General features: G+C 36.9%; 1 protein-coding gene across 13 annotated transcripts in view; it reads left to right on the forward strand.

The window, feature by feature from the left end:
- LOC135214579 (prominin-1-like) overlaps positions 1-10000 on the forward strand; it is a 440766-nt gene that overhangs the window by 121813 nt on the left and 308953 nt on the right. The gene's annotated exons all lie outside the window — the stretch shown is intronic.

Raw genomic sequence — 10000 nt, forward strand, 5'->3', positions numbered from 1 at the left:
TTAGTGTCTGGCTTAATTACTATCACGAGGGAAGAAGAAGAGAGAGAGACAGAGAGAGACGAGAAGAGAGAGGATAAGAGAAGAGAGAGAGAGAGGAGGGGGGGAAAAAGGGAAAAAGGGGAAGAGAGAAATGGATAATCTGAATACCTTTAGCTTACTCAATTCTGTCTTACGTCTTATCTTTCGAATGAGAAAAATTGGTCCAGAAAATTGCAATCAACGGTAGCCCTTACTTTAATGTGACATTGACTGTCTCTACACTTTTTTGTTCGCCTTACGATAAGCCAAGGTCCCCGACGGTCCTTTGCGAGATTTAGGGTACTTTAAAATACTCTTCTTTTTTTCCTCCTTTTTTTTCTTGTACTAGGAGCTTGCATAATGGCTAACTGTCGGCTTGCGTAATTGGGTGTTGTCTTCTGGCTGACTTTTTAAAGGACAGATTATTTGAATGTAGAGTTCCTTGTATGTGCTAGAAAATATAGTCTTCTGTACATGTAAAAATTTTTCTTCTTTACAAATGCAAATAATAATAATAATAATAATAATAATAATAATAATAATAATAATAATATTTGCTTATGTTTAGTAATAATTTTCCTCGACCCGCGTATAGAAGTTTCATCTGTATATGTAGAATTTTTTTTGTTTGATGTTGGTTAATCCCATGTACTTTTATCTGAGTTTTGAATATTTATGTCGATTATTTTTCTTTCAGTTCAGTTCCTTTTTATACTAAGTCTTCGGGATTGTTGGTCTGGGTTTCGAGAGTACATACATGTTTTTCATTGGTATTTTGGTAGTTGGACCTAAAATGGTGAGAATTTTTGGTTTTATCTTATTTGATTTAGTAAATGGCATCTAACATACTTGGTCGTGAAATTGAATGATTGTGTGTTCCTTCACGATATAGAAACCTCGGTCCTTTACGATGGGAATTACTTGTAATTCCTATCGTAAAGGAACCCAGGTTTGTATAGTTAGGAAAAATACAATATACTTTCAAAAACTGTAATTTTGAATAACTTTTGTCGTAAATGTGTCTCCCGCCCAAAATTTTCAGTAGTTGTGGAGTTCCCCTTATGCACACAGACCCCCTTTCATTCTCATATTTCACCCTGTCTACGTGTGGTATGCCTATCTGTCACCCACACGGACAAACACCCAAAATTCACAGTCTACGAGTCAACCAACCCCCCTCCTCTCCCCAGCCCCCTACCCCCTCAATATCACTTAGCAGTGGTTCGGTTACCTTGGCAGCTGGGCTAATCAGTGATTGCCTGCCTTGTCGGGCTGGGCGACAGGTGGAGATATGTATGTATTCGACGGGGATGTTATTGGAATCGGCTTCTGTGTTTGCAGAGGACTGCTGCGCTGGAATTCTGGAATTCTTATTGTGTTGATGTTGCTATATTTTAACGCAAACGTTTGATGAGAACCTTTCGGGTGTTCGAAAATCTTGGGTTTTGTCTCTTATAGAGTAATAGTTTACTCACTGTATAATTGTAGATTTTTAATACGCAAACTTTTTCTCGAGGTTGTGAAATTTTCATAGCGTGATATATTTTGTTTATTTTTTTTTTTTACAAATGATTGACATATGATGACTATATATATGTGTATATATATATATATATATATATATATTAATATATATATATATATAGTATATATATATATATATATATATATATATATATATATATATATATATTGCTGGTGAATAACTTGATCACGAACAAAGTATATAAAACGTGATGCTATGTATAAATAAAGATTTTTTTGCCACGAAGGAAAAAATGAAAAAGCGAGTTAGCCGAGTACTTTCGGTCCTATTCGGACCCTTTACTGAGGCATACTGATTTTACAAAGAACACCATAGTCAAAAGAAGGCTTAATGTACAAACTGACACTACTATGGTGTTCTTTGTAAAATCAGTATGCCTCAGTAAAGGGTCCGAATAGGACCGAAAGTACTCGGCTAACTCGCTTTTTCATTTTTTTCCTTCGTGGCAAAAAAACCTATATTTATATTGCTGGTGTTAAGCATTTAGTTTTTATCGTTTATTTATTACTGTCTGATTGCGGTAGTGTGTAAAGCATGGAACTGAGTACTAAAACGGCTTTTATAAATATCGTAATCATGAAGCGCTTTCATATCTGATATGGCATTTGAGATGTCTGTATGATAGGGAGGTGAATGTTAGCAGATATTCTTGGGATTTTGCAACACCATGTTTCCAAAGTTGCAATACAGTATGGGATACATCTCCCCACACACACATTAACATGTTATCCGGCTAATGAAATTGACTCATTATTGGTCACATCGATTCTTGCTTGTTTGTTTGCATTCGCTTAAAATCTTGGCTTGAAGACTTCTGTCACACAGTTCTTTTGTGTCGTCTTGTCAGATTTTGTCCGGTCTTCTGTATCGAGAAGTTATTTCATTCTTTTCTGTACTACTTTTTCTTATTTTGTACTCCCTAGATTACAAGGGTGAACGAACATGTTTTTGTGAACTTAAATTATTAATCCTTGCAGAGTTGATTCTAATTGAATAAAAATCAGGTGCGATTGAATTCAAAACAAGGTGCGTGGTATACCATACATCAAGCATCACAGTGTCCCCAGCTCGTCATTTGGTTTTAGTTATAGGGAAATATTAGTTAGGGAAGTACGAAGGACTGAAAGGTCTATTTGGCTGTGCTCCTGAGAAAAATGAAGGTTTTCTAAGCTCACTTAAACCACTTAAGTCAGGAAACGTACCCATTGAGTGCTGAGCTCCTTAGCAAGTTCCTCGTTCATCATGTTGCGCTCTCTCTCTCTCTCTCTCTCTCTCTCTCTCTCTCTCTCTCTCTCTCTCTCTCTCTCTCTCTCTGTCTTTTCTAGAGGTCATCATTACAACTTGCCGAGATTTCGCAGTGCATTCCATTGTTCTCGAGTTACTGTTGAGATATGGAGTGTCGAGTAATTAGTGGAATCTGCGACACAAATTTGGATTTCAAGCTGCGTTAACAAACACGTCCTAGCCCGTTCCCTTTTTTTTTTTTTTTTTTTTTTTTTTTTTTGTTTTTTTTTTTTTTTTTTTTTTTTTTTTTTTTTTTTTTTTACTCTATTCTTTTTTAATTAAGCAAAAAAAATTGCGCTAACAAGGCGTAGCTCGTTCTTGAAATTTCGTCTGAATGGGAAAAAAAGGTAAAAAAAAAATGCCATTATCGTCAAATTTGGACCTTGGCATTTTTCTGTTGCGAAGTTTCCAAAAAATGATGAAAGTGTGAAAGGAATGAATTTACGACTCCGGGTCTGACTGATTTTTTAGAATTTTTATTTTATTTTTATTATATAAAGGAATGATAGATTTAGATGCAATGAAATTTGAGAAAAATGTGTTGTTATTTTTGTTGGTTTAGATAAAACAAATCAGAATGTCTTTAACTTTAGATCGGATTTTTTTTTTAGAGTCCTTTCGCGACCGGGGAGTGGGGACGAGCTAAAGAGCCATTAAGTCTCAGTTGGTAATTAATGAAACATTATCAATGGGTACACCCCATTCATTGTTCCTCTACTATACCCAATATTCTCTCCTCTCTTCTGGACAAGCATCACTTGTGGTAACATCCCGTTTAGACTTGGTGTGTGTGTGTGTTTCCCAGTCATTCTTTGGTTTAGAGGCCGACCTTTGACCTGTTACCGCTCTTGTAAGAGTCTGAACATAATTTTGTTCGGAATGAGGTTGCCAGCTCAATGCCCAAGATCCATATGGAACTTTTGGTAGGTACTCTGAGATGATCACCAATCCTTGTACTGACCTGACCCAAGTTATTAGGGTAATAACAATCGTGAGACCAACAAAATTTATGTTCGTTCACCCATTCACGTTTTTTCATTGTACGTCAAATTGAATGAATTTGGTCTTTACATGAAGGGTGGACACCAACCCAGTATTGCTGGCAGTTGATGAAGCCACGTGGCTGTTTCACGGTAAAGCATAACGAAGGCCTTTAATCGTCTTTACAGTTACAAAGCTGAGAGAAACAGCGAGAGTGGTGTTATATTCTTGACGATCTCTCTCTCTCTCTCTCTCTCTCTCTCTCTCTCTCTCTCTCTCTCTCTCTCCGTACCCAGCCACTGCTTTCTGTGCTGCTGTGGTAATGAAGGGAGGTGTTACCCGCCGGTCTTGATGAAAATGACCAGGAAGAGAAACTAGGAGAGACTTGGTTCTCAACTGGGAATAAATGAACGAAGAGGAACGAGAGAGAGAGAGAGAGAGAGAGAGAGAGAGAGAGAGAGGCGGGGGGTGGGGGGAGATGGTGGATTTTCCCAGAAGAGAGACAATGGAGCCTGCACCAGAGGACTGAAGGCAAGATAATTTACAATTGCCTCCTGTGAAAAATGCAATGTTTCTTTTCTGAAAGTTCTCTGTGATTGTCTTTGTCGTCTTGGAACCGATCTTAGTTTTCGCATGATTGTCGTGAATCTTGTTCTTATTAGTTCTTTCATTCTTGTATTTCACCAAAGTCAAGGATTCGCAGATTAAATAGGGATATTAGCTCCTTAAAAAGAGTGGCAAACAAAATGAAAAAGATGTTAACATAATTGCTAACCTTGTGCATATATGTACTCGTATGTGTATCTGAGTGTGAGTTGTATGTTAGTGAAAAATTTTAAGTTTTCCGTTTTTAAAATTCAAGTTTTAATTATTTGAATGAATAGAATAGAAATGAATATGGTCAATATCTGTTATTTTCCTAAATGAATGAATCATAATTTCTAACATTGAAAAGAGAAACTATGAAACAGCAGATAAGTTTTCCATTTTGCGCTAGAACGTATTGGGCAAGGAAAAGCAAAGACAAGATTAACGTGTGACGTCACGTTTCTTAAATCCCAACTCCTCAACCCCTATAATCCTGCGGGTGAGAAGACCTTGTATTCTCTAGACCTTGACCAAAGTGACCTACCGTGGTTTTGAGATAAAATAAACATAGGGTTTTATTTATTGCATAGGAACCTTGCCTAGTTTCTTTTTTTAAAATCATTGTCTTAACGCGTTCTGTGTGTTAGTTATCATCCTCTTACTCTGATGGTTTCAGGCCTCAGTGTAACCCATCGTCGCTTTTATGTATGCTCCGGACCATCGTGAATGTATAAATGTCTGATGCGTTTCATCGTTGTCTTGCTTTATACATCAGGAGACCCATCACCCTCATGAAGGCTGGAGGAGGAGTACTTCTGACATCTCAGGCAGCCCGCATCCCCGGCTGCTTCCCTTTATCATGATCATCAGGTCATCTGCTTTACTCATCATTTCTCTTTTCCCCCTCCCTGCCTCTCCTACAAAAGCCTCTGTCCCCTGTCTCCGTCCCTCCCTTGTCTTTCCCATCACAGACCTGTCAGTTTGGGATAGAAAGGTGGATCAAGTGTCGTCGACCTCTTTTTTTATTTTTAATTTTATTTTTTTTTATTTAATTTTTTTTTTTTTTGCGTATTTTTTTTTTTTTTTTTTTTTTTTTTTTTTTTTTTTTTTTTTAACGTTTGATATCTTCAGTTAAGGGTTAGTTTGGTCTCTCTCGCCTCTTCCTCCTTCTCCTTCTCTCTCTCTCTCTCTCTCTCTCTCTCTCTCCATCAGAAGAAATGATTCATAAGGATTCAGATAAGTAATATAAAATCATCTCACTGACGTTCTCGTTGTAAAGGAAATGCTTTGTCAATTCCAAGTTGTTACCATTTGTATAGACTTCGATTCTTTACGAGTTTTCATGGAGGAAGCCTATACTTAGCTGTGCATTATGTGACTTTTACAATATTATTTCTGTATACGTTCCGGAGTCAGTAGCCCCACTGATTGTTCTGACAGGTAGTTTTTCATCAGCTCGTCAGCTTTCTTTTGAGAGGGAGTTGGACCTTTGTTCGAGTGGGGACATGGCTCTCTCTGTAGGTTCGTTTTTTACTATGTCACTAACCCCTTTGACAGGCAACAGAGCCAATTTTGAAAGTGGACAGCGAGAAAGTGAGTCTGACGTTGGGGACAGTAATTTTTTATTTATACAGTACTGAATAGTAGACAGTCCATTCAAAATGCGTGTTGCTTTATAACGGAATACGGTTGTCTTTACTATTATAGTTATCCTTCAGTTGTTATATGTTTCTATCTACATATATATCATATATACAATATACATAATGTGTGTGTATGTATATATATATATATTATATATATATATATATATATATAATATATATAAATAAAACATATAACTATATATATATATATATATGTATGTTTATATATATATATATGTATACACACACACACACACACACATATAATATATATATATATATATATATATATATATATATATACTATATATAATAATTGGATCTTGGGATATTCGCCCGTGGCATATCTGTGAAGTTGTGGCATTTTGAGATGCTACTCTGTATCAGAGAGAGAGAGAGAGAGAGAGAGAGAGAGTTAAACCAAAAAGGATACTATCAAGAGAAGTATTCTCAAAGGAACGTTTTCTCCTATTAATATTCAATTAAGATTACCCTAAAAGCCACCGCTTCATTCATTCTGGTCTTGTTTATTACCCAAGGACACCCTCCCCCCGCTCCCCCCCCCTCATTCCCTTCCGGTTAGTTTATTCCTCCTATGGAATGATGTCCACGCACGTTCCCCCGCGAACACAAAGGAGATAAGAACTTTTTATCACCTGATAAGGACGGCGGAGGAGCGAGGAGAGGAAGCCGATTCCCAAGTGATAGGAACTTCATGAGAGATAATAGGTAATGAGGGAATGCCTCTTTCCCTCGTACCCATCGCCTTTCCCTCTCCCTCTCCCCTTGTTTCCTTCCCCTTTTTTGTTATTGACTTTTCCATGTGTTCATATCCGCCTTCACTCTCGCTGATAAGGACTGCGAAGAATGTGTGTGTGTGTGTGTGTGTGTGTGCGCGCTTTTGTTCGTCCTTGGTGTGATAGCACTTTCCCCCGAAGAATGCACTAGGGGCGCTTGCTCATTTGCCGGGGGCGTTGGGTGCGTCGGTAGTTTTTGTAGTGATATAGTTCAGTGGAGTATGTACTACTCTCATGTCCGTATGGGAGGGGGGGGGGGGTTAGTGCCGTCAGTGCACGTCACGTGATGCACTGTATGCATTATTTAAGGGTCTTTGCAGTGTCCTTTCAGCCCCTAGCTGCAATCCCTTTTCATTCCTTTTACTCTACTTCATTTCATATTCTCTTTCGTCCATCTGACTTTCCACCCTCTCCGAACAGTTGTTTCAAAGTGCAGCTGTGAGGTTCCCCTCCTGTTACACCTTTCAAACCTTTTTCCTGTTCCATTTCAACGCTGCATGACCTCATAGGTCCAGCGATTGGCCTTTGGCCTAAATTCTGTATTCTATTCTATTTTATTGTGTACTTTCATGCGCAAGACATAGTAGGATATAGCTTGATCTGCGATTTATTTGCTTGCTTTTTATGAATTTCCATTTGCAGTGCCTTTCGTAGCTTATTCCTCATGCATAATCGTTGCTATTTCTTCCTGTGCAAGTTATTTTGTCGTATAGGTATATTCTTGTAGATATCAACAGTCTTTCATTAAGTATGCCAAGTTCTTTCGGGGCATGTCTCCATTGCCACTTTTACTCGTTATTTGCTCTGTTGTTTGATGCGGTGAAAAGTAAGAACAACAGCAAGAAGATAAATCAAGGAAGTAAAGAGAAAGGGTTCCCAAAGAGACGAAAGTGAAACTAGAGCGGGAGAACCACTATACAGGTTTTTCATGACGCGTTGGGCAAATTTGGTTTTTCCTTGAGTTGAGTCATCCCCTGTCCACTTGATCCCGCTGCTTTTGATCAGAGTGGAATATAGATTTGCAGGTACGCACGACACTACATACACTGCATATATAATGTATATTATTATAATATAATTAATAGATATATATATATATATATTATATATATTATATATATAAGATATATTAATATAATATATATTATACCTATATATTATATAATATTATATATATATATATATATATATACATATATAATAATATTATTATATATACATATATATATATATATATACATATATATATATATATATATATATATAGATGTATGGATGTATGTATGTATGTATGTATAACTGAATCACGAATTTTGGAACGTGATAAATGCATAAATAAAGGTATAAGCCACGAATGAGTCGAAAGATCTTGCAGCAACTCCAGAGTTTCACTATCCTTCTTGGTCTGATACCTATATATATATATATATAATATATATATATATATATATATATTATATATATATATATATATATATATATTCATATATATAATTTTTTCAACGCTTTCCAAGGAGTTGTTTGTTGAAAAGATATAAGGAATTCATAAGTAATCACTTAACTATTTTCTTCATTTTTTGCTTAAATCTTTGAGCCTATTCATTTAGCAACATTGTGCAATTTTAGTCTGAGTAGATGAGCTGTTGGTAATTTTGGGAATACTGCTATTATTAGAGCCAGTGGTATTTTCGTTAATATTATTACTGTGCTAATTCTGATATTACTTAACTACTTTCGAAATTATTATTAAAATGTGCAGATAAGGAGCCTTCTGTGTGTATATATGAAGCCGTTAATATTTCTAAATTTTTCTTTTTGTGTCAATAACTTGGGTGGTTTTTCTTTGTTGTTACCCCCTTTTACGGGTTTTTCTTTGTTGCTGCCCCATTTGAGGGGAAGCAGAGTAATGCTTGAAAGAATAAATAAATAAAAAAAAACTGGTGTGGTGCCTTCTATGGGGGTATATGAAGCGATTAATAATTCTGAGTTTTTCTGGATGTATCAGTGACTGTTTGTCTTATTTTTTCTTTGTTGCTACCCCTATTATGGGTTTTTTCTTTGTTGCTACCCCCTTTTATGGGTCTTTCTTTGTGGCTACGCCCTTTTACGATTTTTTGTTGCTACCTTATTTTAGGGGAAACGGATTAATGTTAGAAAAAACAACAACAACAAAGTACCAATCCTCTTCACTTTTGAGTAGAAACAGTCACAGATTTAGGTATCTGTGTCGAGGTGAGGGAACAGATTGTCTATCTCCTTACGCGTTGCCAGGTGCGACCCCAACGGATTATGACAGTGAATGTGTGGAGCTTCTGAGCTTACTGTCACGTTCCTCGTTCATTATGTCACAATATTGTCAACTTGTAGATGTCGGGGGTCTATAATTGTGTATATATGTGTGTATGTGCGTGTGCAAAAAATAAAATCTTTATTAGATTTATTGCAAAGGCTAGTGTGACTGACAACCCACCACTTTTATTTTATATGCTTTACGTTTACAAGGATTAAACGAGAATTGTTTAGACCAATGCTGGAAAGTCTGAAGATTGCAGGAAAGAACAACCATCCGGAGACAGGAGAGAACTGGAAACCTTTATGGTTATGATTGTGATAATGGGAAGAATGTTACGTGGTAGTCTCGTAAATACCTTTGCAGGGCATCAAAGCCAATGCCGACGTTGTGTAAACAAGTTGATCCGAGTCAATACCTCCACTTTAATCTCTGTTTGACATAAGCCCTTATCATACTTGCATTACTAAGTCTTGGAGCACACCTAGCAATCTAGTTTGAGTGACGATTGGGTCACAGTGAGGCTTGCAAAAGCCACTGGATGAGTGAGTTTAGCGCAGTTCATTCAGAGATATTTATAATTTTTTTTTTTTTCTGTCATGAAAGATCCACATTGACTCGAATGATCATCTGAGTTGATAGGATGTTGAAAGTCGCTAACCGCCATCTTTCATGCGAGATTTTGGATAAGGGAACATAGACGTCAGTCAGGAAAGTCATTGCAAATGGAATTTGTGAAAAGGATGATGACACACTGTAGGAAGGTAAACAAGGTTGCCGGGTATTTGTCGTTACCCCGTTCTGGTACCGGTCTCCCGAGATCGTTGGCCGGGCAATCAGAGCAACTTCA

This window comes from Macrobrachium nipponense, chromosome 19 (genome assembly GCF_015104395.2).
Source record: "Macrobrachium nipponense isolate FS-2020 chromosome 19, ASM1510439v2, whole genome shotgun sequence".
NCBI lineage: Eukaryota > Metazoa > Arthropoda > Malacostraca > Decapoda > Palaemonidae > Macrobrachium > Macrobrachium nipponense.